This window comes from Bos grunniens, chromosome 5 (genome assembly GCF_055505025.1).
Source record: "Bos grunniens cultivar Pamir isolate PY7600 chromosome 5, Bosgru_T2T1.0, whole genome shotgun sequence".
Taxonomy (NCBI): Eukaryota; Metazoa; Chordata; class Mammalia; order Artiodactyla; family Bovidae; genus Bos; species Bos grunniens.
The window spans coordinates 96184208-96196613 of record NC_141169.1 but is presented as its reverse complement, the minus strand read 5'-3'; the positions used below and the strand labels follow the sequence as shown (position 1 = coordinate 96196613).

General features: G+C 40.1%; 1 protein-coding gene across 2 annotated transcripts in view; it reads right to left on the bottom strand.

Moving 5' to 3' along the window:
• GUCY2C (guanylate cyclase 2C) overlaps positions 1–12406 on the bottom strand; it is a 100985-nt gene that overhangs the window by 70249 nt on the left and 18330 nt on the right. For both annotated transcript variants that reach the window (XM_086401913.1, XM_086401912.1), the window contains one exon: positions 6100–6206. The gene's annotated coding sequence lies outside the window, so the exon portion shown is untranslated. The remainder of the gene's footprint in view (positions 1–6099; positions 6207–12406) is intronic.

The window sequence follows — 12406 nt, the reverse complement described above, 5'->3', positions numbered from 1 at the left end:
GACTCTGCGTGACCCCATAGACAGAAGTCCACCAGGCTCCCCCGTCCCTGGGATTCTCCAGGCAAGAACACTGGAGTGGGTTGCCATTTCCTTCTCCAATGCATGAAAGTGAAAAGTGAAAGGGAAGTCGCTCAGTCGTGTCCAACTCTTAGAGACCCCATGGACTGCAGCGCACCAGGCTCCTCCATCCATGGGATTTTCCAGGCAAGAGTACTGGAGTGGGGTGCCATTGCCTTCTCTGGCATGCCATGAGGCAAAGCCAAAAAAAAAAAAAAAACAGAGAGAGAGAGAGAAGGGGCTTGAAGGGTACAGTAGTGAGGAGTGAGGCAGAAGAACAGGTGAAAAGGGGACAACTGAAACAAACATCTGGAAGGGTACAGTCTGCCATTAAAGGGCAGACTTTCTACATTAAAGGGTGGGTTTTCTGCATTACTGATTGGAGCAGTTCAAGGTGGCTGAGAGCAGGGGAGGGAAAATGTCTCTAAACAGAGGAGCTCAAGGAACTCAGAGTCCAGTCTGTTAGACAGTCACCTCCTGGGTATGAAAATCAGCCAGATTGATGGCAGGCCCTTACTGGAGAGGAATCCTCGAGGGAGAACAACCAGGACTTCAGTAACTGACAGTGGTTGACAAAAAGGGAGAGTGTGTGTTGTGGCTGATGATACGGGCCTCAGGGGAACAGAGGTAGGTTTTATTTTTAATTTTAAATTATGAAGTATATCATATATGTAAAGGCATATCTGCAATAAACGTACACCAATTAAAAGAACAATAAAATGAACACTCACTTATATACATTATAGCCTATAAAACATTACTAGAGTCTTTGTACCGCTCTGCACCCCATTCCTAACACATTACCCTCCTTCTCTCAATCTAGCCTGGACATGTACAGAAGAGTTTATGAAGCGATAAAGGGTATTGGGGCACTTATTGATGATGGTGTAGCAATATGGGGATGACAAAATGCTAGGGAAGGTAGGACACCAGGGCTTCCCTGGTGGTCCAGTGGTTAAGAGTCCGCCTTGCAATGCAAGGGACACTGGTTCTATTCCTGGTCCTGGAAGATCCCGCATCTGAGCCCACGTGCCACAAGTACTGAAGCCGAGTGCTTAGAGTCCATGCTCTGTAACAAGAGAGGCCACCGCAGTGAGAAGCCCCCGCTTGCTGCAACTAGAGGAAGCCTGCATGCAGCAACCAAGACCCAGTGCAGCCAAAAATAACCAAATACATAAAAGTTAAGATGCATTATCAGGTGTCCACGTTTGAGGGGATGACTGATGTGGAATAAGGTGGGTTCAATCCTAGTGTCTCCTGGAGGGAGGACGGCAGATGCTCAGACTTCAGAGGAGTCAGCTTTGATTCAGAAGGAAGGCACTGGGGTTGTTTTATAAGGTGGGTGGAGCAGGTGGTAATGAGTGACTGACAGTGGTCAGGAGTAGGCACCCCTGGAGACTTTAAGTGGACCTCAGGAAGAATGGAACAGGAGGCTGCAGAGAGGGCCATCACAAGGCTGATTAACCTTTGCTACAGATAACAATTTTATGTGTTGCACATTGGGTGGCCAAGCATGGACTCAAACCTGGTTGTCTAACTGTTAATATGTTGCTATTCCCATTTCCTGGGGTAGGAGAAAAAGTAGACTGGTTTTTTCTATTTCATCCGCAAATTGCAAATATGAAAAAAAAGCCATTTCGAGGGATGGAGGAAGTAGTAACTGTCAGGTGCTTTTAATTCAGATGTGAAGACAAAAGGCAGATGCAGTTCTGGGAATCCTCTGATTAGAGCATGAAACCAGGAAAACATTTTCAAAAGGGAAGGAACAAGATAACATTCCTTCCTGGATCCTTTAAGGTAAAAATCGTACGTCTTCTCTACATTGCAAAACTACTAGCATGTAGATCATGATTAAAGGGAGGGAGGTTCTGCTGGGAAAGTTTCAAGGGTCAAAAGCAAATACTGAACACCGAGTTGGCAGATTTATGAGATGCACTTTACAGTAGAACACAAAAGCCCTAAAGATATGAGAAAAAAAAAGGGGGGAAACTATTTCACGTGGGAAGGAGCAGCTGAGCAGGTCACTGGCATGTGCCACTCTTTGATTTCTGACAACACTTTGGGGCTCTTTTGTATGTTTCCCATTGAGAGCCCCTGCTCACTCTTGGAACCCTTAGCATCTCTACATTCAGTAGCAGTCCTAGGCTTCCTCTGTCCCTTATTTTAGTGGAGATGCAAAGGTGAGTTGTTCAAAAGGGATTTTACGAGCTAATGTAACTGATGGAACTAAAACATGAAAGCTTTTTTAAAAATAAGCACAAAAGTAAACATTCTGATTTGAACTTGTTGAGGAAAACCGGCTACAGTAAAGTACTTCTCTTTTTTCCAGTGTTATTGAGAAATACTTCACATACATCACTATATAAGTTTAAGGCATACAGCATGATGGTTTGCTTTATGTATGTTGTGAAATGATTATAATAGGTTTAACTAATACCCATCTTGTCATATACAATGAAAAGAGTAAAATAATGAAAACATTCTCCTCGTGACGAGAACCCTTAGAATTTACTCTCTTAACAGCCTTCCTGTACATCATACAGCAGTGGTAGCTGTGGTCATCAAGTTGTACATGAGAGCATTTCTGAACCTATGATTTAACAGACTCACCAGATTAGCTGAAATACACCCCAAATGCCTGCAGCCACTGGACATGTGTACTTCTGCTTCCTCCAATCAAGTCATTTGTTTACCAAGGGTCCGTTGTGTTTGTGCCCAAATTTGCCAAAGTGATAAAGACTCCACCTGCTAATGCAGGAGACATGGGTTCGATCCCTGGGTCAGGAAAATCTCCTGGAGGAGGAAATGGCAACCCACTCCAGTATTCTTGCCTGGGAAATCCCATGGACAGAGGAGCCTGGCAGGTTACAGTCCATGGGGTTGCAAAACAGTGGGATGTGACCTATCGACAACAACAACAAACCTGATAAAATAATTTAAAAACTGTTGAAAATTTTAAACAAAGACAAAGTACTAAGAAGATAGCTGTGGAAAGACTGCTATAAAACACTGTTATTTATAAAATAACAAAGAAACCTAACAAACACTTTGTCCTTGGAGAGCTTGTCAATTACCTTAAAACATGTAATACCAAAAGTAGTATTAAGATGCATTTTGCTTAAGAAATCTGATATCGCGGGGAGGGAAAAATAGGGAATTTGAGATTAACAGATACATACTATTATATATGAAATAAAACAACGAGGACCCACTGTATAGTACAGGGAACTACATTCAATATCTTACAATAACATAATGGAAAAGAATCTGAAAAAAAATATATATATACACACACATATATATACACACACACATAACTGAATCACTTTTATGCAAAGCTACTATACTTTAATTTAAAAAAAAAGCAAGAAAGCTGATACAGAGGTTCAATCTAAGTACTAATGTTCAAAGAAAATTACCTGGCCTATATCAACCAGTGGGAGAATAAATAAACATGAATATGTTTTGAGATTTAAAAAAAAAACTTTTAAGGTATAAATAATTTTAAATGATTTCTACTTTACTGTCTTTCCTGTGGAGGAAATACTTACTGGTCCTATTCACACAGGATAACATGATGCCAGATGGGTTCAGGTAACTAAAAGTCTACATGGTTTTGTTGAGGACTCAAGACTTAAGGTAGCTCAGATGGTAAAGGATCTGCCTGCCATGCAGGAGACCTGGGTTTGACCCCTGGTTTCGGAAGATCCCTTGGAGAAGTGAATGGCAATCCACTCCAGTATTCTTGCCTGGAGAATTCCATGGACAGAGGAGCCTGACAGTTCACAGGGTTGCAAAGAGTTGGACACGATAGAGAGACTAACATTTTCACTTAAGTGTGTTTGGTTATGCAAACCTTCTGAGTTAGGCACAGAGAAACATAAACTGCTTGATATAATAAAATGAGGAAATGTGAAGTTCCCAGGGCTAATCCAGGAACAAGGGAATGAGGAGGAGAGATGGAAGAGATAAAAGGAAAGAAATGGGAGTTATGCATTGCGTTGGCCAAAAAGTTCATTTGGGTTTTAAGTAACACTGTACAGAAAAATCTGAACAAAACTTTTGGTCAACTCAATAGAAAGAACTGGCCAACGTGATGGGGACTGAAGACTCTTGAGAACAAGGATATATAAAATACATAAGAGGTGGCAGGTTGCTTTTCCTTGAGGAAAAGATGCCTAACTCCATCCATACGATAGATTATTGAGCCCCCTAAACCGTCTCAGCATTGGAGTTACACAAATGAACCCCAAATTCCCTAGAGGGAATTTAAAACTGGTAAAACTGGGTGAAAGTTCCTCAGTTATGTCTGACTCTTTGGGACCCATGGCCTGTAGCCTGCCAGGCTCCTCTGTCCATGGTATTTTCCAGGCAAGAATACTGGAGTGATTTGCCATGCCCTGCTCCAGGGGATCTTTCCAACCCAGGGATCGAACTCAGGTATCCCACATTGTAGGCAGATTCTTTACCATCTGAGCCACCAGGCAAGCCCACTGGGTAACTCTTCCCAAACCTTCAGTCAAGTCTGTGGCAGATACCACTTGCCTAACCTCTGGGAATTATGGACAAGTGCTCACATCTGTGTCTAGATGGATGGGGCAAGAACAGGAACAGGATGGCTAGGTGATTCTCAGAAGTAGCAGTCTCAAGTCAGAGATGACCACGGTAGTTTAAATCTTCAGGGCTTGATGAAATACTGGGGAGTGTTTTTGGACTTTCTACAAGGATGAGATGAGAGTCAAAGTCATCTTATGTAGATTTCTAGGTCGGGTAACCCAACTGACACTCAAATCACTACTGTACACTAGGGCTGAATAGCTAAATTCAGCACCAGTGCCTGGGCGCTTCAGGCTGATAAATTTGTTTTTTCCTGGTTCCCGTTCCAAAAGAAACTCTATTTAATCCTTGAACAGTGTTTTCCTCGGGGCTTCCCAGGTGGTGCTAGTGGTAAAGAGCCCACCTGCCAATGTAGGTAGACGTAAGAGACACTAGTTCCATCCCTGGGTCGGGAAGATCTCCTGGAGGAGAGCATGGCAACCTACTCTAGTATTCTTGTCTGGAGAATCCCATGGACAGAGGAGCCTGGAGGGCTACAGTCTACAGGGTCACAAACAGTCAGACACGACTGAGCAACTTAGCACACACAGTCTTCTCCCTCCTTCCCCAGCCCATTTTGTACAGTCTTCTTATATGCTCAGGAAAGGCTGGAGTAGATAATTGTTATATATATGCAGGGGCAGCTGGAATTCTGTTCAGTTTCCCAGCGACTCTTGCATTACCTCCTGGGTCCAGGTGGCTATGTTTACATACTAAGGGAAATATGCGTTGGAGACAGCAGTAATGCATTTCAACTGTCATAAAGATCCCCGTGCTCTGGAAATAAATTTGTTTATTTTCTCTTACCTCCAACACACGGAAGGAAACAGACCCTAGGCTGCCAAAGAGTGGATATGGGGTTGACAAGTCAATTCTGAAAAAGGAACTCTGTATTCTCCTGTAGAGAAGTCAGAGGTTACTCTTCCCCACCCCTACCCACCCCCTACTCCCTCCCTTCAAGGGCAGCTGAAGAATTACTTCCTCATAATTATATGGGTTAAAATAATAGCTTGGGAAAGAAGGAAAAAAAAAAAACTGATCAGTTCCTTGAAGTGTAAACTTCTTACAAATAGAGTAATTGCCAGTTTTGTTTACTGATGCTTCTCTAGGTAGTAGGAAATGTCGGGCAAGCATTTAAACAACAGAATTGTGTATCTAGAGGTAAAGAAGAGCTTCTTTGAGTCTCAGGAGGCAGTTTGATATTCTTAAACAAAAAATCCAAACCCAAAAAACTTGAAGCTGGATTTGAATCATGTCTCAGACCTTTGTTAAGCATATGAACTTGGGCAGACTACTTACATTTGCTTATCTTCAGTTTTCTTTATTATAAGATAAATTTTATTTCTATTCTAGCCAAGAAGCCTGAGCTGTGACCCTTGGTGGCGTCTGGACGTGGATAGGTGTGTCAGGTGATGGATGGGATTTGTCCAGACAATATTCACTCACCTGGAGTTCAACAGTCACACTATAGGTGATTCGTTCTCAGGGAAACAGCCAAACAACAGTTGCCAGATTATTCAAGACCATCTTCAATCCAGTCCGTACATGCAGACCTTAGTTCAGAAGAGAAAAAGACCTGGAATACAAAACTAAAACCACCTGATACACAGCTCAGTAGAATACTCAGTCACAGATATAACTGCTCAGGGGCTCTCTAACAGGCTCCCTCACACAAAGCAGAGGAATGTTGTTCTTCACTTGATCAAAAATTGGCAGCCTGGTTCTGGAGCTTTGCGAATCCTCGAGGAATGCCTGGGGCTATGGGAGCTGTTGCTGCACCCACTGGGGGACTTCAGTGAATGAGCAGACTGTAGCCACCAGGGGGCAGAATCCGCTGCAGACCCTCATGTCCATAGGACAAATAGACTTACTGGACAAAATTCAGGACATGCCTGGCAAGTTCCAGAAATACTCACAAGAGCTCCAACAAATGAAAATTAAGTTTCTACTAACTATTCTGTTAAGTTTCTAGTAACTACTGTTATTATGAACTTTGCAGATTCTTGTATGGGGAAGTTTGGTTTAATTAAAGCAGAAAATGATGTTATAAAGTTCCTGGCACCTAGTTGGCTTCCCTGGTGGCTTAGCTGATCAAGAATCGGCCTGCAATGCAGGAGACCCCAGTTCAATTCCTGGGTTGGGAAGGTTCCCTGGAGAAGGGATAGGCTACCCACTCCAGTATTCTTGGGCCTCCCTGGTAACTCAGAGGGTAACTTAGTTAGTGATTGTTATTCCTGGATGCCATTCTCTAAACGGCAGGATCAACGGCTTCTTCCTTTGTGCTATTTTTGTGCATAGTAGGAATATCTTCTCTAATTTTAACTGAAATTAATTGAAATGAAAAAGCTAAGAATATGACAACTTCACTTTATTAGAAAAGAGTGGTAGTGGAAAGAAATTTAAGTTGTATTCAAGAAATAACTGTGTAACTAGATGTGATTAGAACATTATCCCAAAAACAAATATTTGGAATCTACCACAGGAACAGAAACTTATGTTTATTTAGATAAACTTTTTTATTATTTGAAATATATTTACACTGCATTAGCAGGATATATTTGAGAGAAAGAACAGAAATTCTGAAATGTAGAATGGCAGATATTCCTTTTCACGTTATGTATCAGATTAGGAAAAGCAAATCTGTTGAATGTTTAAAACTTGGCAAAATTATTTGAAGAAGGAGCAAGTGCCTGGCGAAATAGGATTAGATGGAAAGGGATAAGAAGGTCAAGGGGAGAAAACTTAGTAATCCTTCAAGATTGAAGAAACTGGTTGCCTAAAGACATATCATATCAAATGTATCAGACATGGCTACATTTAACACATTCTGTTTAAAAAAAGGTCTGTAAAAAATTGAAAGGAGTCTTACAGTTTTGCTACTGGATTTGAGCAAACTCTGGGAGATAGTGGAGGACAGAGGAGCCTGGTATGTGCTGTAGTCCATGGGGTCGCAAAAGGTCAGACACAAATCAACTAAATGACAACAAGTTGGAATAATATACCAGTTTTTTGTTTTTTGTGTTCTTTTTTTTTTTTTGTATTTGGAGCCAAGACTTCTTTCTTTTAGGTCTCAAACACCTTTATAGACTTTTGAGATCTAGACAGTGATAGACTGTCCCTAACAAGTAAGGATGTAAAAACAGACTGTGAGAAAGAAACCAAACCCATTTACAGCTGGCACTCATAACATCCCTGTGAAATAGAAGGAGAGTATTTAAATTAAGGTGTGTGTCAGAGAAATGGAGGCCAAGAGCCAACAAGACAGAGTACAAAACTGTAAATTTGTCAGGGAAGAAAATATAGTCATATGAGGATGTGACTGTAGGGACGAGTAAGAATTTCTGGCATAAATTTCAAGAGCAAGCTCCATGAGCAGTCTGAAACACAAACCTGAAATCAGCAGGAACGATAATGATGCCGGTTTGGATTTTGCTATTGAACCAAACTCGGGTCCACCCCCACCCACATATGGCCACTGACTGGATTGTGATGAAGGAAAGTGCAGTTTTTATTACAGGCACCAGACAAAAAGTCTGGGACAGCTAAGGCTCTAAAAACCCAGATTCCCAATGGGTTTCAGGGAGGCATTCTTAAAGACCAAGGGAGGCAGGGGAGTCCCAGGGTATGTGACCCGCTCCTGCAGTTCTCTGATTGGTTGGTGATGAGGTGACAGTGCAGTGCACAGGGGTTAATACCATCAAGGCTCAGGCTCCACTATGTCTGACAGCTAATGGTCATCAAATAGTTCATTTCTTCCATTTGGTGGGGATTTTAGCTTCTGTAAAACAACTCAGGAAATGTGCATCAGATACTGTTAGCTAGGTACTTCACAGAGGAGCTAGAGCAGAGGACCTGGGGATGGGGTCCATCCCTGGATGGCTCCATATGGTCCTGCTATATTACAACTTTATCATGAAAAAATGGAGGAAGTTGGATCAAGAAATTCCTGGTATCGAATATCTTGTGTATGGTTGCTAAGTATGCTTAGTCACTCAGTCGTGTCCAACCTTTGTGACCCCCACAGACTATAGCCTGCCAGGCTCCTCTGTCCACAGGGTTCTCCTGGCAAGAATACTGGAGTGGGTTGCCATTTCCTCCTGCAGTTTATGCTTGCTACTCAGGGTATACAGTGCTACTAATGGAGAATTTCTGCATGATTACAGAAGAACTAGAGGCTTAAAAAACAACAACAATAAAAAACAGGCTATGTGTTTCCTCCTGAAAGAAGGATGGTTAAGACAGATGGTTAGGAATAACAAAACATTTTCACAGCTTGGTTTTAAGTTGAATAAAGTAGGACAAAGTAGACAAAAATTGAGATAAATTTCAAATTCCCTCTTTCAAGTAGAGGACTTCTAGAAAAGGCATCTTCAGATGAAGAGAAAACAATCCCTAAATCAGAACATGCAAAAAGCATGGAATAATAGACTGGTTCAAAACTGGGAAAGGAGTTGGACAAGGTTGTATATTTTCACCCTGCTTATTACTTAGTTCACATGCAGAGTACATCATGAGAAATGCTGGACTGGATGACTCACAAGCTGGAATCAAGATTGCCAGGAGATGCTGCAGAAAAGTCGGCACAACTCTCCTCTTGGTCCTGAGGACTGAGGTCCTGAGGTTCCAAATGGTCCAAGGGACTCTACATATTGCCAGCCCATGTTTGGCCTTGACAGTTCATGCACAGTTCCAGCTAAATTCCTCTTACCAGTGTCAAGGTTTGCTTGTTCCAGAGATCAAGCCCTGAGCCTTTGGAGTGGAAGCACTGACTCCAAGACCCTAGACTACCAGAGAACTAACCTTAGGGAGTATCAAATAGTGAGAACTCACAAAAAGGAAACCACTTGAATACAAGACCAGGCATCGCCCAACCACCAGTAGCACCCTGTGTAGGACACCTCATCTAAAAAACAAACAAAACAAAAATACAAACCAAATCATCAGCAGACAGGATTACCACCTCACTCAGCCTTGCCCATCAGAGGAAAAACAAACAAACAAAAAACTCAGCACAAATCTCACTCTATAGGAAACTTATACAAATCACTGGACTAAACTTAGGAAAGCAGAAAGGAAGAAAGGAAGATAGATTTCAACCTTGAAGCCTGGGGAAAGGAGACCTCAAACACAGTAAGTTAAAAAAAAAAATTTTTTAAGGCAGAGAAATACTGTACAAATGAAGGAACAAACTAGAAACAAAGAAGTCAAAATAAATGAACAGGAAATACTCAAACTACATGAAAAAAAAATTCAGAATAATGATAGTAAAGATGATTAAAAATATTGAAAACAAAATGGAAAAAAATGCAAGAATAAATTAAAGACTTAGAAGAATTAAAGAATAAACATAAAAACAACACAGTTACTGAAATTAAAAATACTCTAGAAGGAATCAATAGCAGAATATCTGAAACAGAGGAACGAATTGGTGAGCTGGAAGATACAATGGTGGAAATAACTTCTGAAGAGCAGAAAAAAGTAAAAAGAATGAAAAGAACTGAGAATAGTCTCAGAGACCTCTGGGACAATATCAAATGCACCAACATTCGAATCATAGGGATCCCAGAAGAGGAAGAGAAAAAGAAAGGGTATGAGAAAATTTTTGAAGAGCTTATAGCTGAAAATTTCCCCAACATGGAAAAGGAAATAGTCAATCAAGTCCAAGAGGTGCAAAGAGTCCCACACAGGATAAACCCAAGGAGAAACACGCCAAGAAACATAATATTCAAACTAACAAAGACTAAACACAAAGAGAGAATATTAAAAGCAGCAAGGCAAAAGCAACAAGTAACATACAAGTGAAACCCCATATGCTTAACAGCTGATCTTTCAGCAGAAACTCTGCAGGCCAGAGGGGAATGGAAGGATATATTTAAAGTACTGAAAGGGAAAAATCTATAACCAAGATCACTGTACCTCGTAAGGATCTCATTCAAAATTGATGGAGAAATAAAAAGCATTTCAGACAAGCAAAAGTTAAGTGAATTCAATACCACCAAACCAGCTTTATAATAAATGGTAAAGGGACTTATATAGTCAAGAAATACAAGAGAAGAAAAAAGATCTACAAAATCAACCCCAAACAATTAAGAAAATGGCAATAAGAACATGTGTATCAATAATTACTTTAAATGTACATGGATTAAATGTTCCACCCAAAAGACACAGACTGACTGAATGGATAAAAAAACAAAAAGTACCATATATATGCTGTCTACAAGAAATCCACTTCAGACCTAAAGACACATATGGCATGAAAGTGAGAGGATAGAAAAGTATATTCCATGCAAATGGGAAGCAAAAGAAAGCTGGAGTAGCAATCCTCATATCAGACAAAATAGACCTTAAAATAAAGAATATTACAAGAGATAAGGAAGGACACTACATAATGATCAAGGGATCAGTCCAAGAGGAAGACATAACAATTGTAAATATCTATGTACCCAACATAGGAACACTTCAGTTCATAAGACAAATGCTAACAGACATAAAAGGAGAAATTGACAGTAACACAATAATAGTAGGGGCCTTTAACAACCCACTCACACCAATGGAAAGATCATCAAAACAGAAAATTAATAAGAAAACACAAGTCTTAAATGATACACCAGATGAGACAGATCTCATTGATATCTTCAGGACATTCCATCCAAATGCAGAAGAATATACCTTCTTCTCAAGTGCACATGGAACATTCTCCAGGATAGATCACATCTTGGGTCACAAATCAAACCTCAGTAAATTTAACAAAATTGAAATCATATCAAGCATCTTGTCTGACCACAATGCTATAAGACCAGATATCAATTACAAGAAAAAAAACTGCAAAAAACACAAACACATGGAGATTAAACAATACATTTCTAAATAACCAACAGGTTATTGAAGAAATCAAAAGGGAAATCAAAAAATTTCTAGAAACAAATGACAATGAAAACATGACAACTCAAAACCTATGCAATGCAGCAAAAACAGTTTTAAGAGGTAAGTTTATAGCAATACAATCCTGCCTCAAGAAACAAGAAAAGCATTGAATAGACAACCTAACTTTACACCCGAAACAGCTGGAAAAAGAGAACAAAAAAACCCCCAAAATTAGTGAAGGAAAGAAATCATAAAGATCACAGCAGAGATAAGTGAAAAAGAAATGAAAGAAATGATAGTAAAGATTAATAAAACTAAAAGCTGGTTCTTTGAGAATATAAACAAAATCAACAAGCCTTTAGCCAGACTCACCAAGGAAAATAAGAGAAAAGAATCAAATCAACAAAATTAGAAATGAAAAAGAAGAGGTTACAACAGACAATGCAGAAATACAAAGGATTATAAGATACTATTATGAACAACTATATGGCAATAAAATAGATTACTTGGAAGAAATGAACAGATTCTTAGAAAAGTTTAATCTTCCAAGACTGAATCAGGAAAAAATAGAAATTATGAACAACCCCATTACAAGCACTGAAATTAAAGCTGCAATCAAAAAACTCCCAAAAAACAAAAGCCCAGGACCAGGTGGCTTCACAGAATTCTATCAAACATTTAGAGAGGAGCTAATATCTATCCTTCAGCAAAATGTGAACCGTGAAATTCCAGATGTTCAAGCTGGTTTTAGAAAAGTCAGAGGAACCAGAGATCAAATTGCCAACATCTGCTGGATCATCGAAAAAGCAAGAGAATTCCAGAAAAACATCTATTTCTGCCTTACTGACTATGCCAAAGCCTTTGACTGTGTGGATCACAATAAACTGTG